This window comes from Mastomys coucha, unplaced genomic scaffold, assembly GCF_008632895.1.
Source record: "Mastomys coucha isolate ucsf_1 unplaced genomic scaffold, UCSF_Mcou_1 pScaffold3, whole genome shotgun sequence".
Lineage (NCBI taxonomy): Eukaryota > Metazoa > Chordata > Mammalia > Rodentia > Muridae > Mastomys > Mastomys coucha.
Window position 1 is genome coordinate 33997622 of NW_022196909.1, and position 5782 is coordinate 34003403.

Here is a 5782-nt window from a genome sequence, read left to right on the forward strand (position 1 = left end):
AGCCCATTTCTCTGGCTTCCTTCCATGCAGGGTTCTTTTCAGACAATAAAAGTCTGTTGATTGCTATCTAATAACTTTCCCGCAGTCATGGCTCTGTATTGGCATAAACAATCTAGATTAACACATACATAATGTTAATATTTTTAACTTGCTTTTTAAATCGCCACCACAAACCTAATGGTGCCATTAATCCATTGTAATTATACCCATTATTACAGACATGATTTCTTCATGGGGGATCTTCATTATTATAAGTGGTATTTTATATTTGCATTATAAATCCTAGCGATAAACTGGAACGGTGAGAATCACCCTTAATGTTTCTGTTATTGGCTTCATCCAAGGACCACACACTCAAGCAGGGACATGTTTACATACACATAACCGTCCAAGGATTCAAATAACCCCTTACCCATCATGTTTGTAAAAATAATAGCTAAGGGTTTATTGTTCATTTGCCAAATGACAGTGACCACATTACTACGAAGTGTCACAGGGCATATTACGTCACTGATGTTTGCAATGCAGCAATGATAGAGAAACCTCACATAGTTGCATTTTACTGACAGAAAAACCAAGGTTGACTGGACTGGAGAGAGGGCTCAGCACTTAGGCAGCTCCTGCTGCTCTTCCAGAGGACAGGAGTCTGGTTTCCAACGTTCACTTCAGGGGATCATAACTGCCTGTAACTCTAGTTCCATGACATCCAATGCCCTCTTCTGGCCTCTGCAGGCACCCACATACTATGAACACACACACACACACACACACACACACACACACATACACACACACACACACACACACACGCACATGCACGCTACACATTCACAAATAAAAAATTGAAAGTAAATATTTTTTTAGAAAAAGAAAATCAAGTCTTTGACAGGTAAAATAATTTCACGAGACTCTCCAAGGAAAACCTGAGAGTCCCGGAAATGGAGCCCCAATGAATTGATCCCTTGTCACCAGGTCTTGAGATTGCTGCTAAGCCCACTGCTTTCTGGAGGCCCCAAGCTTTCTGCTTTTGGACACATGTTCTCCAGGCTCAGATTCGCGGATCACTCTGATATGCTATCTTAAAACTCAAAACAGGTAAAGAGTCCAAACTGAAATCTCTGTTTGAGGAATGGTGTGCTCTCGGGGTTATAACGAATCATTATGATTCAGGAATTAGCAAATAATGGTAAACTGAATTGGAGCCTAATATAACGACTCCACAATTATGAGCGTTGTATTCTAACTGTGAATTTGCTGATGTTGACTGATTAATCTGGGAGTTAATGAGCTTAGGCCCAATGCACCTTAGCAGCCCTTTCTCTGGGAGATAAGGCTTAACGTTTAATTTCTTTTCACAAAGATTAATCAAAGATTTTTCCCAGCTGCCAAAAGATAACCAGCCTAAAAACCGATTAAAACTACATTTAAATCTAGCCACAAAGATTTTTTGATAGTGTCATATTATAGCTCATCCCTTCATGAGTTTATTTTTATAAATAAAAAAAAGCAAATGTATAAAGTGTGATATGTTTCAACTCTTTTCCATTTGTCGTAATCTAATACACAAATCACTCCAAGAATGAAATGCTTTCCCAATGTCTAAAGGTCTTGTGAATCTTCCAAGAAGATGTTCAACATATTATCTCAATAATGATAGCTTACAAATCAGGAGTATTTATTGTTTTCATTAGATAAGGCTGAAATTATATGCCTTAAGAATTAAGATGTTTTTACATTTGTATCATGAATTATAAAAGTTTAAATATAAACTAACTTCCTTGAATATAGGAGAATTTTACCCAAATTGTCTTTAGAGAAAAGCATGCTAACTTAATTAAGGTTACAGTTGCTATGGTGAAACACCATGACCAAAGTGGGTTGGGCAGGGAAGGCTTTCATTGGGTTATGCTTCCGCCTTATAGCCCATCATCCCCGGAAGTCAGGACAGGAACTCAAGCAGGGCAGGAGCCTGGAGGTGGGAGCTGATGCAGAGGCCATGGAGGGGTGCTGCTTACTGGCTTGCTCCCCGTGGCCTGCTTGGCCATGTTCTTGTAGAACCCAGGACCTCCAGCCCAGGGATGGCACCACCCACAATGGGCTGGGCCCTCCCCCATCAATCACTAACTAAGAAAATGTCCTACAGCTGGATCTTAGGGAGGGGTGCTCTCAATTGAGGTTCCCTCTTTTCCTGATAGCTCTAGCTTGCGATGAGGTAACATAAAAGGTGCCAGGACAAATGGATTGTGCTGTTCAGATCAGCATCAAAAAATGCACTAAGTTTGGGCAGAGTGAAGAGCCAGACATACCAACGATTTATTTTAGGTATTTTAATAACAGAATAATAAAAACAGGGGCTGGGGAGGTGATTCAGTCAGTGCAATGGTAGCTACGTAAACATAATGACCTGAGTTCAATTCAGAGTATCCATGCTAAAAAAAGGCTGGATATGGGCACACACACTCACCTGCTACCCTAGGGCTGGGAAGGCAGAGAAGGGGGTCCCTGAGCCTACTGGCCAGTCCACCTAGCCTAACTGGTTGAGTTTAAACTCATCCTAGTTTAAATGAGACAGACATGCTCAGAAAATATAATGGAGAATGACTGTCAACACCTAGTCATTACACATACACACAAGAGAGAGAGAGAGAGAGAGAGAGAGACAGAGACAGAGACAGAGACAGAGACAGAGACAGACAGAGAGAGACAGACAGGTGGATAGACAGACAGACAGAGAGGTAGGGAGGGAAGGGGGCAAAAAAGTTACTTAATGTAGCTGTTTCATAAAGTCTAGACTTAAGAATAGTCAAACATTTCTCAATCTATTCTGTTATCTTAAAAAAAGAAAATTCAAGTAGCAATAACTTACCTTTTCTCTTGGAATTCTATTCTAGGCTGTCTAGGTCACACAGAACTGAAATCCTCCATGACCAGTGATGTTCAGTGCCCTTTCACGATATTGATTGGTTGTGTTTGTGTCTTCCTTAGGAAAATGTTAAGGTCTTGGCACATACTATTTTTTAATTACATGGCGTTCTCACTTTCTACTGCCTGTGAGCTTGTTGGGTGCAGCCATTGTTATTTTGGGCGTTCTCACTTTCTACTGCCTGTGAGCTTGTTGGGTGCAGCCATTGTTATTTTGAGGTACGTTCCTTCTACTCCCGATTTGTCAAGAAGTTTTTTAAATAAAACGATGTTGAATGCTGCCAAATGCTTTCCCGCGTCTCCTGAGTCTTCTGTATGACTTCCTTCTTTATTGTGTTAACACGTGATTCATATTTATTATTTTCATCTCTTGTTACTCCCTGGCATCTCAGAGTTAAATCCAACTTGATTATAACATGAACCCCCTCTGCTAACCTCTGAGTATGAAATATTCCCTATATAGGTAATGTTGTTGAACACCAACATGGTTCCCAGCTGGTGACTCAGTTTCTAAAAATCTATGGGATATTTTTAGATGCGATGCACACGTAGCTCACGTCAGAATGACAGCTGTAAGTTACTCTGTGTAGACCTTAGAGGCTGTATCCATCCTCAGATCCGCCAGAGCACTCTGCTTCCCCATCTGCCATGACCACAGGCAAAGGTTCCCTGGCCACCTTGCCTTTCCTATCACGGCGGACTGTATTCCCTAAAACCATAAGCCAAAATAAACCCTTCTCCCTTTAAGGTGCTTCCATGAGGTGTCATGTTACACAGACAAGAAACCCAACCTCTGTACCTGCTACAGTGATGCTGAATTTAATTCGTTAAAGTTTTGTTAGAAATTTTAGTGTATGTATTCATCAAAAAAAAAAAAAAAAGCTGACCTACAATTTTTTTTTTTCTGGCACTGTCCTTATCATGCTTTGGTATGTGAGTGATGTCAGTCTCATACACTGCTCAGGCAAAGACAGAGCAAACCCACCATTCAATCTCATCTTTCATTTGCTGAAGTGGCAGAGCATCAAAGACAGAGACAGTAAGCGTTGGGTGAAAGAGACTTGCATAATGTTGATAGGAATGTAAATTGGTGCATTCACTATTTTTTTAAAAAAAAAAATGTGTGGAAATTCCTCAAAGAATTAAAAAAATATAGGGTTTGAGAGGTGGCTCCGTGGCTAAGAGTACTCAATGCTCTTGTGGAGCACCCAGTTCCCAGCATACACAAGGTGGCTCACAATCATCCCTCACTCCAGTTCCATGGGATCTAGTGCCATCTTCTGGCCTGTTTGGGTACAGCATGCACATATATGTATATATGTGTATATATGTATATATACATAAATATGGATACACACACACAGGCAAACTCTAACACACATAAAGTAAAAATAAATGTTTTCATTTTAAAATGTCATCTCCCATATGTTCCAGCAAAACCACATCTAGGTGAGGCCAATGTTGCAAATGGATATTTAACACCCCTCTGCTTCTTCTTGTATTAGTCATTGACGACCAAGATACAGCAATAAACTATGTTCTCTAATCAAATGAATAGATAAGCAAAACGTGGCATGTGTTATGAACTAAAATGTGTGTTATTCATAAAAGACGGGGAAATCCTGTCAGTATCATAAAACAGATTAAACTAGGGGGCGTTATAGTGAGCAGTGTAAGCCGAACACAGAACAAAAATAGATGGTGCTGTGGTGTTAATATTTAATGTCCATCACAGGCTCCCTCATCCGGAGTTGAGTTGCCAGCTGTTGCGGTCGGCAGAAGCAATTGGATCCTAAAGTCCTGACTTCGTCAATAGATTAACCCCCTCTATGGCTTCATAATATGGTGACCTTCTTAAAAGGTTGTAGAAAGAACGTTGTACTTGTTAATCTTATCTGTGATTGGATCTGGAATCAACTAAGAGGCATGCTCTGGCCTAGGAGGGTATTTCTTGGAGGGATCAACTGAGGGGAAAAGACCACCTACACCCTCCCCGTGAGCTCCTCCCCCCGCCCTCCCCATCCCCGTGTGAGGCACCTGATGTAAAGCTGTTGCTTTTGCCTGGCTGCCTTCACTGCCTGCTGGCGAGGACAGCTACTCTGAGGCCGCCATCCTTCACTGATATCAGAACCCAGCCTCTCCAGCCTTCCCCCAGAGACTGAAGACCTACAGTTCTCTGGGACTCCCCAGGCCTTCATCTCCAGACCAGAACAACTTTGGTGTCCAGTCTCAAGGACCCAGAAGACAGTGGGATCTCAGGCTCACCCTCAACAGGAGGGTGGCCATTACTGGTCTAACCTGGACTGTGTAAGGCACTCTAGTAAATTCCCAGTGTAATTTGTATCCATTCAATTACTTTTGTTTTGTCGGTGAACACTGACTAGTGAATCACTAGGGATGGTCACTGGGGCCTATGCCCTACCCCTTCCTCTATGGTATCCATGCTGCCTGGCTACCACGATGAGTGTGGCTTCTCTCTGCTGTGTCCTCATTGTCATGATGGAACCTGTGGGAAAATGAAATACTTATTCCCTCAAGCTGTGTTTCTTAGATATTTCATCACAATAGCAGTAAAATATCTGACCCAAAATGTTATTAAAAGAAGAATGTAGGGCTGGAGAGATGGCTCAGTGGTTAACAACACTGGCCATTCTTCCAGAGGAGCCAGGTTCAATTTCCAGGAACGACATGATGGCTCACAACTGTCTCAGTTCCTGGAGAATCCAAAACCCTCTTTTGGCCTCTGCTGGTAATGTATGCATGTGATACGGAGACATTCGTGGAGACAAAACACGCCACAGATAAAATAAAACTAAATAAATCTTAAAGTATACATATATATACATATATATATATATAT